A 20871-nucleotide genomic window follows, 5' to 3' on the forward strand; every position below is an offset into this window, starting at 1 on the left:
GATGAAGAGTAAATATGTAATGAGTGGAGAGACAGCCAAAGCTGTGATCAGACACTTCTAGCTCCAAAACGTCCGGAGAATTTGGCTTCTTAAGACACTACCTGTGGGGAGATATTAGAATATTAATAGTACAAGTCTCCCTTTACACATGAGAAAAAGTAAATGTTGTAAGATTGTTGCTAATAGTAATAAGGAACTTGAGAAATTGTGAACTCGGTTTTGCCAACTACAGGACTCATGCATGTTTTTCCTACTCTACGTCTGTGATATCTACTTTATGATACCATTTCTTTGCTCTTTATAAACGCTGGACTTATCGTCTAATGATTTGAGAGTCGTTAGGCACTTAGCATTTACCCAGAATACTCAGTGGCATAGAATAACTGTAGCTTTTGATACAACTAAAACACACAATAAGAAAGATTCTATAGTGGTTTAGCAACTCTAAAAAGAAAAATCACCTCAGCTCAACTGTGCTCCCTCCTGTTTGTGCGTTTAATCCATGTTGCTCTTTATAAGTTTCTGCTCTTTCTCAGAGAATTTTTTCTGCCGTTCTTTGCTCTGCTTATGGTTGTATTTTTTGGAGTCTCCAAATTAGAAAAAAAACAAAGAAGAAAAAACCACTTATGTGTTATGATTTATTGTCAAAATGGTTACGGTGGTGAGTGGGGATTCACTCTAGTTTATGAATAATATATTTACTCTATTATGTCTCCCGGTTGAATTTAGAAGATTAATGTTCAAAAGAGAGACTCTAAGTATGATGAATTGCCACCACATAAAGGTAGTCAATCTTTATCAGCTTCCCTTCAAAAGGAGCTGGAAAGGTTGCAGGAATGCTCTGAGAGGTTTCCAACTGGTGCTTTCTCTGTTTTCTTACAATTCCTTTGGAAAAAAGATATTGAGCACGAGACCCAAATTTTGTGATAACCTGGGTGGGCCCAGCAGCAGTGTATGCTGGGAGTTATTAATACAGAAGAAGAAGCAAAAATCTCTGATTCAGTCCAGGGGCTTCTGCAGTGGCTGAAGCGTTGAAATGTCAACACTTGAGCATGCGCTGTATTCAAATAGTCAGCAAATTTCATCTAGATTCAAGGTGGTGTTAGAGAAATGGATGTAGATGGGGACAGAGAGCATCAATTTTCTGCACAATGACTTTTTGTAGCTAGAAGTAGTAAAGCACTCTGTTTTATTCATTCAATTTTATTTAGTACCTACTGTGACCTAAGCATTGCTATAGGCGTTTGGATACATCAGAGAACAAAGTAGACAGGTCCTTGCCCTCAGGAAGCTTACAGCTACTGGACGAGAGACAGAATTAAATTAATAAATAAGTAAATATGAAGGAAGTCAGGTGACAAAAATGACTATGTTGAAAAATGAAGCAGGATAAGAGGGATGGAGAGAGAGTTAGAATGGATACAGGAAAGATTTGCCTTTTCATTTTAACTGATTAGGGATATTTGAGGAAAAACATGAAGGAAGTGAAGTAGCAAGCCAGGTTAATACCTGTTAAGAGCATTCCAGGTACTAAAGGCATTGGAGTAGAAGTGGGCTTGGCGTGGATGAGATGATTAGAATGGGAGAAGCGTCAGAAATGGATGCAAAGACGGACAGCCATGCGTGTGTCTGCCAGGAGCAGTGGTGGAGCTTGGAGGGAAGGACAGAAGGAAGGAGCTGAGGATATCCATGTACTGAATGTCTCAGAGCACTTTCTGAAGAACTTCAACATGCTGGGTCCTCAGAGGATTTGGAGAGTCTAGATGCTTATAGATCCCATCAAGATCTGTCTTGCTCCTCCTCTGTCTGAACTAAATATCTCAGAAACCACTTCAAGGAAATACCACCAAATGCCTATTTTCTATGTGTTTAGATCCTGGGCCCCATGGCCTCACCGACCACACAATTTACTCCAGGTCAGTCTTCCTAGGACTGTCCCTCTGCCCCCAAAGTGGTTAAGCCTTTGCTCCCCCCTGCAGCTGAAACAAGATCTGCTGTCCTTCGTCTTCCCGTCTGGTTCTAACTTTTAGTTTGCTTAGTTGACCAAGGATGTTCTTATTAATACCCTTCTTGCTCCACCACATCTTCAGGGACTTGTCCTCCTCTCCACTGCCTCCAGAGTCGTCTCTTGCCCTATCCCCTCCTGGCCTTCCAGGTGATCACAGGGCATGAGTAAGACAGAAATCTCTGCCCTCAAGAACCCTTCAGAGAGAGAACACCTGCCCAACTCATTGATACAAGTGGAGTTAGACTGAGATGCATGCTCTATTGGAGAAGCAAATAAAGTGATATGTGAGTTTGGAGAAGAACTTCTTTTTGCCAAGGGAAAGTAATAGAGCTCATGAAGAAAGTGGCCTTTGGTTTGGGCCTTGAAGGATGAATGATATTGCAATAGGCAGAAGGCACAAGAGTTGGGAAAATGCATTCCATGCAGACGGAGCCACTTGCACAAATGTATGCATATATATAAAAGTGCATGGTGTGTCTCCAGAGCTTGAGTCAGACACTGTGTCTGGATAGTATCGTGCATGAAGGAAAGCAGTAGACCGTAAGACAATCAGGGAGAGTGCATTTTGTCTCAAAGACAATGAAGAGCCGCCTAAAGACTTTTACATGATTGGAGGGAGGTGTTGCACATGATCAATTTGTTTTAAAGGAATTGTTCTTCCTAACAAGCTGTGAATTGATTGAAATGTACCGCTTTGATAATGATGAGTCTGTGGGTCACGCCCCATAGTGGGAATCAGGGGAACTGAAAAACCTGCAGATTTATCATTTATCATCATTTAAAATGATGCAAACTTAACATCCATTGGTGTTTGCTATGTGCCAGGAACTCATCTAAGCCCTTGAAGTAGAGATTATCTTGTTTAATTCTCACAAGGAGGCTATCAGCACGGAACTGTTATTTTAATATCACAAATAGCGGAAATTTCCCAACTAAGGGAAGAGTGAGGGAAGAGTATTAGAATCATATAGTCAGGGCCACAAGGGGCCTTTGAGGCCATGCATAGCCTTCTCATTAAGTGAAGAAGAAAATGGAAGCTCTGAGAGGGGAAGTGCTCTGCCCATAGTCACCAGCAAATTAGCAGCAGAGCTGGGACTGGAGTCTGGGTCCTGTGCGTCCAGATTCTGAACTAACCTCTCAGTAGCAATTGCTGTCCTGTGCACAAACACATGCCTCCCAGTGGTTCTCCACGCCCTTCAGTCAAATTATTCATAGATGAAGTACGTGAGCACCCTTCTCTCTGAAACCAAGAGGCCCCAAGAAACCACGATCTCCACTGATGAGTGACATGTCACCAATATTGATGAATCCAATTTGGTTAGTCATTCTCCCCTGCCCCTCCCCATTATGATCTTTTAAATTGGAATGGGCCCAAATAGAAGAGCATTTTAAGTATGCACTCCCTTTGCATGAATGAGTTTGTCAGAGATTTTCATGCCACATGCCTCCCTGCCCCATAGAAAGAAAATCTGGGTTGCAGTGGTACCAAGAATTAATGAGATGAAAAGAAGGAACTCTGAGGGCAGAACACATGGGCACACCAGATGACTTTTGGTTAATTTTAAATTTGGAGCTGGCACTAGCTGTCTTCTATTTCACACATTCCAGTTCCTGCCATGCCACACTTAGGACACTGTGCAATAGCCAAGCTTACATGCATGTCTAGCCCTGAACGATATGTTGGTAATGATTTTGTGTGATAACTTAAACACGTGCCATCCTCTACTTCTGTGGCTTTCCTTTTTTGTTGGTTTGGTTGCTGCTGAGCCTGCTATATCCAGAAATCCTTCCTAAATCTCCCCCAGCCAGCTCTGAGCACACCTTTATACTGTGGTGTTTTCACTGAGTGACACTGGGAGACACAGTGGCTGTAAGTCTTTGCAGACCCTTTCGTCCGTTTGCTGCTGAGAAAAGCAAAGTGAGGTAACAGAAAATTTGGACTCTGGTTCCAGTCCCAGCTTCCTCCTTGTAAGGTAGCTCACCTGCAATGTTGTAGGAGATTATTATCAAATGTCCCCTCCAAATCTAAAAAGCAAGAGCCTATGGTTTTGAAAGCATGCAACCATCTAGGAGTAGGAGAAAGAGCTCACTAATCCTCTTGGAGTCTGTGTTCTCCCACTGAACAAGAGGCAAATGGCACGCAACACACAGTCAGAGGTTCCTGGACAGGTTAACTTTCTGCAGGACCTTGCATAAATCTTTTTCAACGTGCTTAGCCTTGGTTTCCTTATCTACAAATTAGTGATGAAAATATCTGCCTCCTATACTTTGGGGAGGATTAAATGAGATAAAGTATAAAAGTGTAGCACGTGAGATAACTTTAAAAAATGTTTGAGTTACTGCCACACAAAGAAGATATTCAGCACTTGTTGTTACAGTTGGGTTTTTATCTGGTTGGATTTGACATAATTGTAACTATCAGTCGACTCTCCATTGTCTGAAATGAAGGATTCTTCTGTTACAGAAATAGATTATAACATTTTAACTCAAAGGCAAGGCTGCTGCTGAGCTTGCAATCAAGGACATCCTGGAGAATCCATAATTAACTCAGCATTTAGTAGAATCTCATTCATACTTTGAAATGTTTAACACAAGAACATGCATAGCTAGACTTGTAGTTCCAATGTAATAAAAAAATCGATGACTTCATAAACATAGCTATAATCATTGAGAAGATGTTTTCAATAAGCCATAATGAAATTTATTATTATTTCACCTATTAGACTAAACAGATTTGCGAACAGATAAGGATCAGCTTAGCTCATCTCCTCCTGTGCAATTGCCCATTCAGATCTGCCCACTGCAATATATTCAGGAGTGATTTGCAGCAAATTAGCTCAAGTGACTTCACACTACAACCTTCTGCTGAAGACACTTTCCTAATGGGTTCTGTTCCTTGTTGGGTCTTCAAAGTCATCTTTTGTTTTTCTTCTTCAATTTCAGAAGGGCTCAGGACAGTTTAGGGTAGTCCAATAAAATGTAATAGAATTGGCTAAGAATGTAAAAAAATCAAGCTTCCAGGCCAAAAAAATTAAAACTTGAGTATGCTTAGAGTCAGGGAGAAAAAACAGTGAGGAATACCGTGAAAGACATATTTATTCAACAGATATTAACCTACATCTATTTATTGAGGATCCGCTGTGTGTTAGAGATCAGAATATCTTTCATTCAAGATATTCCTAGTCCAGGGGAGTGACGAACCAGCATTGTGCTGGGAGTGTAAGTGAAGGATTTGAAACTGGGAATGTGAATTGGTTTTCTATGGCTGCTGTATCAAATTATCACTAACTTAGCGGCTTCAAACAACACAAATTTATTATCATGAAGTTCTGTAGGTCAGAAGTCCAACACAGATCTCACTGGGCTAAAATGAAGGTGTGAGCTAGGCTGTATTCCTTCTGGAACCTCTAGGGGAGCCTGCTTCTCCCCTAGGAGAAGAGGAGACAATCCTTCTCTTCATGTTTTTCAGCTTCTAGAGACTATACACACTCCTTGGCTCATGGCTCCTTCCTCCATCTTCAAAGTTCAGATTGAATCCTTCTTCCTGTGCGTCACTCTCAACTCCTCTCCTGACTCCCTCTTTCCCTTTTCAGCACCTGTATTAGTGTTCCAGAGCTGCTGTAACAAAGGACCAAGCCACAAACCTGCTGGCTTAAGCAACAGAAATTTATAGTCTTACAGTTCTGGAGGCCAGAAGTCCAAGTCAAGGTGTTGGCAGGGTTGGTTCCTTCTCAGGGCTGTGATGGAAGGACCTGTTAAGGCCTCTTGCCTGGCTTCTGGTGGGTTGCTGGCAATCTTTGGCATTCCTTGGCTTGTGGAAGCATCACTCCAACCTCTGCCTTCATCTTCACATGGCTTTCTCTCTGGGTATACTTATGTCCAAATTTCCCCTTTTTATAAGGACACCAGTCCTATTGGATTAGGGGGCCACTCTACTCCAGTATCACCTGATCTTAACTAATTATGTCAGTAATCACTCTATTTCCAAATGAGGTCATATTCTGAGGTCCTGTGAGTTAGGATTTCAATATATGAGTTCCAGAGGACACAGTTCAACCTATAACAGGACACTTGTGATTACACTGGGCCCATCCAGGTAATCTGGCATAATCTCCTTATCACAAGTTCCTTACTTTAATCATATCTGCAAGGTAACAGGTAACATATTAACAGGCTTCATAGGTTAGGATGTGGACATCTTTGGGGGACTGTTATTCTGTCTACCACAGAAGACTTCTGGGTCAGATATTATTGAAGACCTAAAGGCTGACAGGTAATTCATCAAAGGGAGGAGATTTTTGGTGGAGGACACTCCACGCAGAAGGAGCTGCATCTCCAAAATATTGTGGAAAACAATAGTGCATTCAGCAAACCACAGAGCCCCGTGGTTTGGCTCCTGTCTGCCTCTCCTATCAGCTTCCCATGGCTCATGGGACCCCTGCTCCCCTGGCCTTCATTCTGTGGCTCGAACACACCAACCACATCTCCATCTCCAGAACTTTGTATAGTTATTTTTCCTTCTGCATGAATTCTTTGCTCTATATTTTCACACATCTGGCTCTTTCTTGTCATTATGACTTCAGTTTAAATGTCACCTCCTCAGAGAATTCTACCCTGACTATTCTTGGCAACTATCACCCCCCTCCTCAGAGCCTTCCTTCTCATATCTCACTTGCATAATTTTTTTCATAGAACTTTTGATTTTCTGAATTTATCATACTTTATTATTGCTTATCCTTGCCGTAAAACTTGCTGTTTCCCCTTTGCCCTTCCCACAACACTGGGACACAAGCTCCATGATGACAAGGACTTGGTCTTGATTAGCAAAGACTTCATGTAAGAGGTGACACTCGAGCCTCCCAGGTGATCTCCCAGGCTTCAGGGAGAAGGAAATGTTGATACAAGTGGAAGGGTGTGCGTGAAGATTCAGAGATATGGATTGGAAATAGAGGGGAAAGATTCTGGAAGAAATCTCTCAAACTTTTGAGGGAAGAGCTGGCAATAGCATCCTGTTTATCTCTGTACTCCCAGCTCTTTCTCTCTTTGTCCCTGGCAAAAGAGGCCCCACCCTGGCCATATATGTTAGAGGGCATTCTTTGGTCCTCCTCTGTCTATGACCCTCCCCATGGATGAGTAGGCTTGGGGTAAATAAGACATATCTATCTTGAGGCTGTGCCCTCTCTTGTAGAATACACTCTGGGTACCTGGACTCCGGATTTTCTGCCTAACAGCCTGAATTTTATTCTGCTCGGGCCTGTATGAGCCTCTTCCCCAAGTTCATTCTCCCAATATGGGTCATGCCACTGAAGTATGCCCATTAGGTTGATGGAGTGGCCAAGGGGTGGCTGTTTGTTGGGAGTGTGGGCTGGACTGGCACATGCAGGCTGGAGTGTCTGACTACATGCTCCCCAGGTGCTTCCTGGTGCAGGACAAAGTTGGGTGGGAGGAAAATAGGAATTAGGGGAAGGTGGGTGCTAGGGAATTTATGCTGGCTTTCCCCGCTCCTCCATATTCCAAGAGCAACTCCAGGAACCAAATTCAAACTCGGCCTCCCATGTCACTGCGAAGTTATATTTGTCACAGGAGGAGGTGGAATACATTTAAGATTGTTATTTTGATTTATAACTTTTAGGATATATGGTCCTCCATTTGTACTCCTGCTCAAGATCTTGCAAATGTCAGGGGCAGTTATACTCCCTGCTCTTGGCACAAGGCATGTCTCATATTAATTGTAATTTGCTGGGTGCTTGCTAAGATAGCAGGCAGACCTCTAAGCACTTTACATGTATTCACTCATTTAATCCTCACAGCAACACATGCCGAGTAAATTGTGAATGCTTGCTGGAAAACAAAGCAAACAAAAGCTACCAGTCTCTCTTTGTTTTGTTCTGTGCTACAGGCCAGGACTGATCACCATCCTGCATATTTTTCCACGTATTTGCATATTCGTCCCATTTTATTTTAGAGGTAAATTTGCCCACCTTCCTATATGAGGAGTGTCTAAATTGCTTTTAGCAATTTTTTCCCAACAGTCAATGAGATCCTCCATTGGCCCATAGAAATCCCTAAAAACCATGTGTTTAGAATCCTTGGGGCAGAATCATGGCCCCCAAAGATGTCCAGATCTTAATCCCTGGGATGTGTGAATATTTACCTTACGTGGCAAAAGGGATTTGCAGATGTGATCAGTTAAGGATCTTGAGATGGGGAGGTCATCCTGGATTATCCAGGTGGGACCATTGCAATCACAGCATTTTATAAGTGGAAGCAGGAGGCAGGATAGTGAGAGAGAAGCAGAAGTGATGCTGGGAGCAGAAGCTGGGGTGATGCAATTGCTGGCTGGGGTCATGAGTCAAGGAGTGTGGGTAGCTTCTAGAAACTGGAAAAGACAAGGAAATGGATTCCCCTTAAAGGCTCCAAAAGGAACACAGCTCTCCCTGAATCTTGATTTTAGCCCCGTGAGACCCATGTCAGAATTCTGACCTCCAGAATGTAAGATAATAAAATGTCTTGTTTTTAGTCACTGTTTGTTAATTTGTTACAGCAGTAAATTGGAAACTAGTACAGTAGGTTTCTTATTTTATTCAGTTTTACTGAGACAAACAGTAGGATAAATAGACTTGGATTAGAAAACAAAACGCCTGGTTCTAATTCCAGCCTCATTAAAAACTAATCAAGTTCACTTGGACAAGTTGCTTCTCTGAGCCACGTATCGTCATCTATAAAACGTAGTAACACCACCTTCCTCAGAAGAAGGTTAAGAGACTTACGTGTTTTAAGACATTGAGGAGACTTTGTGAACTGTGCCCTATAAATTATTACTGTTATTTACAAGGTAGCGCCTCTGTACTCTATTTTGCTGCCTGACTTCCAGAAAAAGTCCTACCTGGGGGTGCCGCCCAAAACATTAGGTTCTTGGTGATTTTGTTCTTTTTTTTTTTTCTTGAGGAAGATTAACCCTGAGCTAACATCTGCTGCTAATCCTCCTTTTTTTGCTGATGAATACTGGCCCTGAGCTAACATCTGTGCCCATCTACATCTACTTTATATGTGGGATGCCTACCACAGCATGGCTTGACAAGTGGTGCATAGGTCTGCACCTGGGATCCGAACCAGTGAACCCCGGGCCAACAAAGCGGAACACGTGAACTTAACCACTGCTCCACTGGGCCAGCCCCGATTTTATGCTTCTTAATGAACAAGTTAATCGTTTATCTAAATGCCAAAAATGCAGTTGAAATGATTTTCCATCCTTTTATGCATGTCTTCCCAACTCCTCCCAAGATATTATGTAGATAAAACCCCAAGATTAAAAACATTTTAAATTAATTTTATTGTTTCTGTATAAATGATATATGCCTATTATAAGAAATATTCAAACAACTTTAAAAAGTATGAATATAATAAAAACTACCCCAAATCATGTCACTCAGAGTCAATCACAACTATTTTAGTAAACATCATTCTAGAAATGTCTTTATTCATGCATATGGGTATATGTGCATGAATACTTTTAGACTTTTATACTTTTACTATCCATGTTGTTAGTAATGTTTAGTTCAGTATTGTATTGCAGATGCTTTTGCATGCTAACAAGTATATATTTTCAGATTATGCGTAATGGCCACTGACTATCATGTTTTCTGGATACATCATTATTTTCTAAATCAGTCCCCTAAAGTTGAACACTTATTCTTTTGGGATTGTAAACACACTGTGATAAGGTTCACTGCCTGCATTTTCAACTTGTATTTTTATAGGCCCAACTTTTGGTCAGTATGCCCTGTAAGGCCAGACCAGTGCTGAAATATAAAAAATTTGTACCACATTGTACACAATAGACCGGTGTGTATTACCCGGTAAGAAGGACCCCTATGTGCCTCAGATCTCAGACCCCTGCGCTGTCCAGGTCTTTCTCCCAGGACCCCTTAGACCTTCCTTATGGCTGGAACCAAAGGGCAATGCCTGACCTCACAGGGTCCCTCCAGGACACTGTGGCGGGTCACTTCCATTCTGCGCACTGCTGTAACAGTTTTGAGTGTTTGATTATAACACCTGTGCTACTGTGGGCTTAAAGTTAGATAAAAAGTTACGCATGTTACTCATTTTGATACATATTGCAAAAGTTATTTCTGGAAAATTTGCTTCCCCTGAGCGTTTATAAGTTCTGAGGCGGGAAGGTTATTTAATAATAACTTCACCAGCACTGGGTACTGCCAGTTTTTGATTTTTGTGAATCTTATTGGAGATAATATATCTCATTTTTGTTTTATTTGCGTTAGTTTGGTAATAGTGAAATCAAACAACCTTTTATATGATTATTGGTCGTTTATATTATTTTTAAAGAGATACTTTCTGTATATATGTTTTGCCTTCTTTTCTTTGGACTATAGAGTTTAAAGTTCCCTTTCTTTCTCTTTTAGTCAGGTTTATTGAGGTATAATTATTTTAACAGCTTTATGGATATATAATTCACATAATGATACAACTCGCCATTTAAATTGTGCAATTGAATAGATTTTAGTACGTTCACAGATTTGTGCAGCACAAATCACCACAGTCTGCTTTTAGCACCTTTTCATCACCCCGAAAAGAAACTCTGTACCCGTTACCACTCCTTATTCCCTCCCCCACCCCAGTCCCCCGAAACATTCGTCTGCTGTCTGTGTAAATTTGCCAGCTGTGGATATTTCTTTTTTCATTAAAGATTGGCACCTGAGCTAACATCTGTTGCCAATCTTCCTTTTTTCTTCTTCTTCTTCTCCTTCCTCTCCCCGAAGCTGCCCAGTACATAGTTGTATATTCTAGCTGTGACTGCCGCTGGTTGTGGCATGTGGGACGCTACCTCAGCATGGCTTGATGAGTGGTACCATGTCCACACCCAGAATCCGAACCAGCAAAACCGGCATAAATCTGGGCCGCTGAAGCGGAGTGTGTGAACTTAACCACTCGGCCGCGGGGCCGGCCCAAACCAGCTGTGAATGTTTCATATGAATAGGATGATACAATATGCAGTCTTTTGTCACTGACTACTTTAACTCAGGTATTATTTTCAAGGTTTATCCATGTTGCAGCATGTGTGAGTATTTCATTCTTTTCTATGGAGGAGTAATAGCCTTTTGTATGGCTATGCCATATTTTATTTATCCATTTATCAGTTGATGAACATTTTGATTGTTTCCATTTGGCTGATATGAATAACACTGCTACCAACATTCGTGTATATGATCCAGCAATTCCACTTTTAGGTATATAACCCAAAGAATTAAAAGCAGGTTCCCAAACAGATATTTGTACATCTGCATAACAACATTATTCACGATGGCTAAAATGTGAAAGAAACACAAGTGCCCAGTGAGGGATGAATGGCTAAGCAAAATGTGGTATGTGCATACAATGGAATATTATTCAGCCTTAGAAAGAAAGGAAATTCTGACATACGTTACAACATGAATAAACCTTGAGGACATTATTCTAAGTGAAATAAGTCAGTCACAAAAAGACAAATAGTGTGTGATTCCACTTATGTGAGAAACTTAGAGTAGTCAAAATCATAGAGACAGAAAGAAGAATGGTGGTCACCAGGGGCTGGGGAAAAGGGAAAATGGGGAGTTATTGTTTAATAGATAGAAAGTTTCAGTTGTACAAGTTTAAAAAAGAGTTCTGGAGATGGATGATGGTGATGGCCACACAACATTATGAATGTGTTTTATGCAAATGAACTGTACATTTAAAAATGATTAAGATGGCAAATTTTATGTGTATTTTAAATTAATAAAAAATTAGAAAAAATTCACATATAAGTTTTTGTGTATACATGTATTTCTATTTCTCTTAGGTATACAACAAGGAGTGGAATTGCTAAGTCATATGGAAACTCTGTGTTTATCATTTTGAGGAATTGCCAAAATTTTCAAAGTAGTGGCTGCATCATTTTATATTTCCACCAGCAATGTAAGAAGATTATAATTTCTCCACATCTTCATCAACACATGTTATTGTCTCTTTTTCTGAACATAGGCATCCTAGCGGGTGCGAAGTGCTATCTCATTATGGCTTTGGTTTGCATTTCTCGAATGTTTAATGATGGTCATCATCTTTTTACGTGCTTATTAGCCATTTGTGTATCTTTGGAGAAGTGTCTAGTCATAGACTTTCTCCATTTGTTAATTAGGTTTTCTATCTTACTATTATTGAGTTACAAGCACTCTTGATGTAACCAGGATACCGTCCTTTACCAGACAAACGATTTGCAAATATTTTCTTTCATTCTGTGAGTGTGTCTTCACTTCTGGGTCCTGTCATTTGCGGTAAAGAAGTTTTTAATTTTGATGAAATCAATGTTATATATTTTCTATAAGCAAAACCATGTCATCTGACAGGTATAATTTACATGCCTTAAAATTCACCTTAATTTTTTTAGTGTGAAGTTCTGTAAAAGTTTTGAGAAATACCTGTCATGCATCCACCATCATAATCGAGACATAGACCATACCCCAACAAATTCCCTTGGGCTGCCACCAATCTATTTTCCGTCCCTAAACTTATACTTTTTCAAGAATATCACGTAAATAAAATCCATAGACAATAAAATATCAGAAGCATTTCCGGTTTTAGTAAATGGAATTCTATTGAGTAGTTCTTTATATTCAAACTTACACTTTTTCTGTCTATTACCCATGTTGTGGTCTCTGCTTTTTTTTTTAACCTCTGCTCATGGGTTTAATTTCAAGATTTCGCTGTCACTTAAATTCAGATGTGACTCCTTTCTACCACATATGTAGCACATAAAAATCTTGGCATTCTAATCGTGTATGCAAATTTCCTGACCTTAAAGTTCTGAGTCAAGTTTGCAAAAAGATGATACAAATTTGATAAAACTTATTAAGGATGAAGAAATTACAAATGGGCTAGGGTGGTAGTTTTCTAATTCTTTTTAATAGGAAAATACTTTTTTCACTGAAATTTTGCAGAGAAGCTCAGTACATAAACACAAAGCAGAATTTCTCTTCTGAATTATGAATAGAAACCCTGGCCATGTCTCTCTCTGTTCTTCAGAGCATAGTTTGAGTATCAGTGGCCTCGCTCATGAGTTGTCTTGAGTTGGTTGATCTGCTGGGCCCAGCATTGAGATATTGGTCATCAGGACCAATCTCAGAATGAAGAAGAGGGATAAACCTGAGAGACAATTAGAGTAATTAATTACAGGGTTCTGAACTTGGCAATAGTTTTCCTCCTCTGCTCTTTATTGCTCTGCACTCCCAAGAGAAAATGAGAATATTCAGGGACAATGACAACCATGTTTACACATCGGAAGGGCTGCTATGTGGAAGTTGATAAGAATAGTTCAAAATCATTCCAGAAGACGGATTTAGAATAATAGTGATTAAACAAATAAGAGGGACAAACATTCTAAAAACAAGATCAACAGTGAAATAGACTGCTTTTGAAAGTGTTAGAAGTAGATTTTCCTGCCTCGTATGAAAAAGTGGAGTAGAGACCACAAGATGCCTCCCAGCCTTGACTCCTGCATCTGTGGGCTATTGCATACACATAGCCTTTCTGTGATGGACACTTACTGACCAGCACTCAGCTTCTATCTTGCCTCTTCCCTCTACCTGTCCTAGAGGCACAGAGGGGAGTATCAGAGTGGCTAGTGATGGGGATCCCTTAAGTAACTTTAAGTTTTCAATTTCAACCTTAAAAAAATGAATAAACCCCAAACTCAGAGTTTCTAATGTACTCTATTAAAATAGTATACATTTGCTTAATTTCAGGCCCCTTTTCTATGGCATGAGAAATCTTTGCAAAAAAACAAAAAAGAACTCTGTAGGTATTATGATGTGTGTGTTTGTTCTGTGTGTGCAGAGACAAAGAGAGCCTTTCAGTGATGTTTCCCCATTGTCCCTGCCTTTCTACAGACATCCTGCTTCTTGCCTCCACTTGCGCAGCTCTCCTGACAATCACCATGGGATTGCACCCATTTATCCTTCATATTTTTATGCATCCTATTAGATTCTCACATGTCCATTAGGATCCCATTAGGTTTAAAGAATGTCTGCCTGTCAATGTAGGGCTGCTGTAACTTCTTTCTTTAATAAGGCTGCATATAGTAACTCATTTGGGGAAGAAATTTGGGGACTAACTCAAAATAGCAAATGTTCCAAGCCTCAAGTTAAATTCAAGATGAGTTTATTGAATAGGCCATCCTACACTTGGTTTGGATTTTGTTATTTTTTTTTTCTATTGTTTTTCCCCTCAAGGCTTATCACCCTGTTTTTTTCAATTTGGTATAATTCTGTAGTTTTTCTAAACAAGTGTGATGTGGCCAGTTGATCAGCTGACATGACTGTGGCCAGTTTCTGTGGGTCAGGAGTCCAGGCGTGGCTTAGCTGAATCCTTGGCTTGGGGTCTCACAAAGCTTCAATCAAGATGGCAGCCAGGCTCTGTTCTCATCTGAACGCTCAACTGGAGAAGAAGTCTTTTTCCAAGTTCATTCAGGCTGTTGGCAGAATTAATTTCCCTGTGGCTGTATGAGTGAGGGCTCAAGCTTTCTGCTGGCTGGCAGCAGCCATCCTAGATCTTAGAGCCTGCCCACAGTTCCTTGCCATGTGGGCTTTCTCAACATGGCCACTCATATCCTAAAACCAGCAAGGTTAGGCTCCCACCTCAAGGAGAGCCCAATCCCTCTTTTAAGGGCTTTCGCCTGACTAAGTCAGACCAATCCAAGATATACTCACTTTTGTTTAATTAAAAATCAACCCATTTGGGACCTTAGTTTCATCTGCAAAATCCCTCGTCTTTGCCATATTCTGTTGTCTAGCAGCAAATCACAGGTCCCTCTCGCACTCAAGGAGAGGTTTTATACAAGGAATGACCAACAGGGGTGTCAATCTTTGGGGGTCACCTTAGGGTCCCTCTACTATAAGTGTAAACAAAATTCACATTGTGGGGAGCAAGAGAAGGATTCAAGCTGAGATAGTTGTGCTTTAAGAGGTCAAAGGGGGTGTTGTAGAAATGGAGCTCTGAGAAAGCCAATGTCTAGTCTGGGAAAGCTCCAGAATGGAGATGCTGACTTGAAAAAAAACAGAAAAGCAAGAACTGAATTCTGCAGTCAACAACAATTAGTGGGAAAGAGTATCGAGTATTCAACTTGTTAGTAAGGGCACAGGGGGCTAAACTCATGAACAAAAGTGCGAGAAGGTACAGGGACCAGCTCTGTGGCCAGGTGGTTAAAGTTCCACGCTCTCTGCTTCTGCGGCTCCGGGGTTCATGGGTTTCAATCCTGGTGTGGACCTACCCCACTCATAGGGCATGCTGTGGAGGCAACACATTTGCAAAGTAGAGGAAGACTGGCACAGATGTTAGCTCAGAGCTAATCTTCCTCAAGCAAAAAAAGAGGAGGATTGGCAACAGATGTTAGCTCAGGGCAAACCTTCCCCACCAAAAAAAAAAAAAAAAAAAAGTGCAAGAAGCTACAGCAACTCTTTTGTACTGTTCTCGAACCTCTTCTTCTAGGCATATCAGCTGCTTTTAGAACGTTTACATCTCATGAGATTGTTTCAAGCATTGTAATCATCATTTAAATACAATCTGTCCTTTCATTGTGTTTCCGTGAGGATAAAATGAGAGAATCTAGTACTTTGTCAAGTGAAATGCTCTGAAAAATGACAGAGGTGAACTGCTCTTGTTGTCATTTTCCTAACACAGCTTCCTTAGCCTTCTCTTGTCTCTTTCTCCAAACCATCTCCTATGATCTCCTGCTCAATGCCAGTGTCCCACAGGAAGGCTGTGGACAGTCTGTCACTATATGCCTGCTCCTAGGGACTGCTTCCAGGACAATTAGGGAACATGTGCATTTAGGGCCCAGTGGATTTGGGTCTAACCCCAGGTAGGAATGCTTTCTGTGGCAGAGAAGCCCTAACGTTTACACCGGAACAGGCAAGTGCCAGAGTGAAGTTTGTTCAGGGGAAGGCCAGGCCAGGCTAGGGCCCTACAGGGATCAAAGACTAAGAAATAGTAGATCGGCGTTGTTTAATGATATGGGGGCCTTCTGGTAGGGGAGCATGTAGTGGTTAACCAAAGCAGGTGGGGAAAATTTGGCCAGAAAAGCAGAATTCAGTGGTTGAAGAGCCTTCCAGGGTGGCAGGTTATCCGTACCAGGCATACCTGGCATGGGTGTGGGGTATGAGAGACCTAAAGGACATACAGCCAGCATTTTTGAATACATCCTATGTCAGGCCTTGTTTCAAATGCTTTATACAAATTAATGCATTTATTCCTCATAACTCTCATAAGTTATATTTTATACCCCTTTTACAGATGCAAACCTGAGCCGTAGAGCGGTGCATAGCCCGGCCGGCATCAGATAGGCATACAGCAGCACCCCTTCTGTCTCCGTACTTGGGCACTGCACTGCATGTCTGCTCAGGCCACCGTCTCAATCTCCATGTCTACACCTCCTCCACGAGTGACGGCATAGCCTGGCAGCAGAGTGGGCAGAGGTGGACGAAGGGGGGGGCCTGGCCTCCAGAAGACCTAGCGGCAGAGATCCACTGGCTGGCTAGATTGGGGGGAAGAACGCCCCCCCCCCCCCCCCCCCGGGAGAACTGTGAACATCAGTTCAGGGCCCCTTTTCCTGAACCGGAGGCTCAGAATGGGGGAGACAGAGCCTGGCACGTGCAGCTAGGCCGACCTGATGCTGAGCTGCAGGATTCCTGTCTGAGGGCTGCTTCCCTGGATCCTAAACTTAAGAGCAGGGCTGAGCCCATGGGAACGTTCACAGCAATTGACTTAACAAGCACTTACCCGTCATGTGTTAGGACCTGTTTGGGATGCAAAGAATTCACAGGGGAGCAAGATCATTCCCGCCCCGGAATTGTTCCCAACCAAGCAGCTCTGCTTACTATTTCGTCTACCTGTGGACCAGCACCACACCAAACACTGCCTCTTCTTTTTATCACAAGAATAGAAACAATTGATATTATCATTATTTTCTAAGATAGACTTTTCCAGATAATTTCCGCAGCAATTTTAATAAAACCTGGGTGGACATTTCAATTTATTAAAAACACATCCTTTCTTCATTTCCTCACTTTCTATTTCATTGGAACTTTAACATGAGTCTGAGAATAGAAAAAAATTAGATGAACAACATAAAACAAATCTCTTAAATGCCAATGGAACTGTGTGGGGCATTGTATGTCATATATTTCACATCCTTGGTCCACGGGGAGCCGGTTCTGGCAGTCTATGGTACCTCGGGGGAGCTCACACAGAATCATAGGAGCCAAGCGTCCGTACAGGTCAGAATCAAACTCCAGTGTGTACACGTCCTTTTAAAGGTAAATATTTTCACAGACCCTGTAATTTGGAATTAAACGATTTCATCCTCATATTACCTAAATATGCATGCATATAAAGGTAAGTCTAAACTTACATTTTTAGTTCATACTACTCTGAAATCAAAACAACTGAACAAACTAAAAACAAATTACAAAGGCAAAAATAATTTAAATTGTCGAGCGTGGTTAATTTTGCTGAAACTAAATTGCCACTTGCACTAGGGCTTGGCCTGGACTATTCCTTTAATTTTAACAAGCCCTTCCTACTCTGTGGCACTGAAGCCAATTTTTTCACTGCTTTTTGCTCTGCTTTAGAACCTTCATCCTGCAGCTCACAGTGATGTCATCTGGAGTTCACACAGCGGGAATCCATCATTTGCCTACTCAATCTGCCTTTGTGCTTTTCTCATTAGCCTGGGACAATTAAAGTAGAACTATTTGACTGGTGACAACTCATTTGTAAATATAATTACAACCTTGGACACTGGAACTGTGAGGAAGGATTTAGAAATAAAGCAGTCATACCAATAATTCAGAATATGCTACTTTAAATTTTTAAATGTTCATCAATGCTGTTCAAAATTTAAAGAGTCTTATAGGGAACTTCAAGACCTCTGAGAACTTGTCTTTGGACTTCTGTTTATAAAAACAATCCTAAAATAACTATGATAGAGAGCCATTTCTCGCCCTACATAGTTTTATCCTCCTTCGGTTTGACTTTGGAGGGGGCAGCAAATAAGATCTGGGGGCTGGACATCAGGTACTCCTGTGAGAAGCTAGATCAGGATGACATGGGTGGACATGTGCCATGAAGTCTTAGCATCTGGGTAGTCAACAGAATCAAGTGGAACAAACCCTGAAGCAAAACTGTGTGTGGTGGCCCTATGTTTTCCTGAAAATAGCCTTTGGGATGCTATGCAAAAGCCAATGTTCTCCCAAAGGATAACACCTGGCATCATTTATAATTAGGGATATAGTATATCCTGGTCCATAAGAGCTCTGTGTTTAGAGCTACACGACCTTGCTTACCTTGGATAAGCATCAGATTGCTCTGCTGTAAAATGGAAATAATAGTAGCAGTTACTTGATAAGACTGCAGTGAGGAATTAAATGGAATAAAGCAGGGAAAGTGCTTGACACAGCACCCAGGACAGAGCAAGTGTTCCGTAAATTGAGCCATTATTTGCATTAATACAAAATTCTGTGTTTTGATATAGGCATTGGAAAGGATGACTCTGGAACAATAGTTCTCAAACTTTTCTGCTGAGTAGCTACAAGAAGTAACGATGCCTGGGTCCCATCCCCAGGGATTCTGGGGTGTGTGGTTTAGCTAGGGTATTGGGATTTTAAAAAGTTCCTAGGCAGTTCTAATATGCAGCCAAGATTGAGAATCAACTTTTGCTCTAGAAGAGCTCACAGTAGTTGGAGGCTGGTGCCATGAATACTGGAGATTTGGATCCTTATCCCAATCTGCTGGTTGATCATTGGTGTCCTTGGGCAAGTCACCTTCCCATTCAGTTTCCCATTTACATACAATGAAGGCCAAATTTCACATAAGCCTCACAGATTTCAAATGCTATGGTCTACAGGCTAGAGCTGTGAAAAAACTTCAGTCTCCCAGGTTCTAGCTCTGTCTTCAAGCTGGTTTGAAAAAAAATTCAAATCAATGAAACAGTTTTTAAACTGTTCACTTCAAATGCAACAAACATGAAAAAAATGCATTTCTCTTTTTTACTGGTTAATATTTATGAACACACCAAGAAGGTTAGTATTTGAGACACAAAACCCAGAATTTGAACTACATAGCAGCCGAAAGGTGGAAAGGTGTATTTTACTGGCATTTATCATCAGTCAGTTTCCTTCTACCACTTAACTAAGAAAACTGAGGGCTTGAGACTCTTGTCCACAGCACCCCTGCCTCCTGATACATACTGGCAGGAAGGTCTCTGTGTATTTTATGGGCAGGAAGGTTTGAAATAGGGTAGGTTGAAGGTCACATTTGCATTGGCATTTAATCCCAGTGTCAGCCCCAAATTTGTGAGGATACACCCCAGTTTCTTAGTTATCCATTCGCAACCACTTCTTAGCAACTATGTTTAGAAAGAAGTAGAGTGAAGGAAAACATCCATAAACGTTATGTGATCTGCAAGTAGCATAATAATGGTCACGGCCCTGACAATTTGTGGTTTACAAAACACTTTCGTGTACATTACTTCTTGGTGTTCACAGTAAGACTGTGAATGCGATATTTTTATCTGAATTTTACAAAGAGAAACCTGACGCATAGAGAGATAAGGTGATCCACTCAATGGTATCCATCTAGTAAGTGGCTGAGCAAGCACTCCATCTCCCGTGGCGAATTCCACGTACCTGCACTGTACCAGGCTCACATCTGGAGTGAGAACTGTGAGTCCTACAGAACTTGGGAGTCTTGTCATCTTCTACTGTCTGCTCTAAGAATATCTGAATTTCTAAGATCCATCCTTTCTCTTCTCTAATTTCTTCTTCCTCTCCCTCTTTCCTCCACTTTTTCATATTCTTCCTTTGGCTTTCTTTATATCCTACTCTCTCTTTCCCTCTTTCTGTAACAAATTTGGTAACTTCACCCAGGAGAGCCTCTTTTTCCCTCCTGAGTGCATCTGTAATTCTCCTTGAGCACCAACATATTTTTCCCAAGGGAAGACTTGCCTTGTCTCCGTTGAGGTAAGAATTTTATTCTGGTCCCTGTGCTGCTTGACTAGAGCCCAAACACCGTTCTGAGTTCATGCAGCCTTCTCCTGAAGCACCAGATCTGGATCCCCAGCCACCACTGAACTGGCGGGAAAGAGGAAACAGTTCACAATCTTAAGCCTCTCCTCATTTTCTACAGTTTTCTTTTGGCGCTTAGGTTCTTGTGTGGCCAGGCACTGCCTACTAGAACATTGCTCTTGATTATCATTTGAATTTATGCTGGAAGATTTCATCTATTTTGCACACTCTGCTTTGGACTTCCTGCCAACCAAAGGTTGCCACTGTCTCTGGCTCCCAACCACCCAGATCCCTTTTGCTGAGGCACAAACCTTTCCAAGGAAGCATACGCTTTCCCTCCTCCTCAGGAATTCTGTATCCTAATCAAAGAAGCTTTCCTGAGGAATGGAAAATACCCAACTTCTTTTAAGGATTAGTTTTAAAATCTGGGGTACTTTAACTCATGCAACAAGTTTAATTACTTTAAGATTGAGGATCTTTTTATTGAAATGTTATGAAATTATGCTATCGATCTCACCTTTTAGATTAAGAAAGTAACTACTGTGTTTTTTACAGAACTCTCAATTTCATGCTAAATTTTATTTAGAGAAAATGGATTTCCAGATGGTAAGATTGTGATAATAATCATTTGAATTAGACCAGAATTTAATTCTGATATTATCTGCATAGAGGATCATTTTAGCTTCTGAATAATTTAAACCAATTTTTGGTTTGCTGTATTCAGTGAAAAAAACCAGTTGGGTTTAGATTTCTTTTCTTCCTCTGGTAGTC

General features: G+C 41.1%; 1 long non-coding RNA gene across 2 annotated transcripts in view; it reads left to right on the forward strand.

The window, feature by feature from the left end:
- The window catches only part of LOC124238989 (uncharacterized), a 37624-nt gene extending 25694 nt beyond the window's left edge, over positions 1–11930 (forward strand). For both annotated transcript variants that reach the window (XR_006888469.1, XR_006888468.1), the window contains one exon: positions 11847–11930. This is a non-coding gene — a long non-coding RNA (uncharacterized LOC124238989). The remainder of the gene's footprint in view (positions 1–11846) is intronic.
- The last annotated feature ends 8941 nt before the right edge of the window (positions 11931–20871 follow it).

Source organism: Equus quagga, chromosome 5 (genome assembly GCF_021613505.1).
Source record: "Equus quagga isolate Etosha38 chromosome 5, UCLA_HA_Equagga_1.0, whole genome shotgun sequence".
NCBI lineage: Eukaryota > Metazoa > Chordata > Mammalia > Perissodactyla > Equidae > Equus > Equus quagga.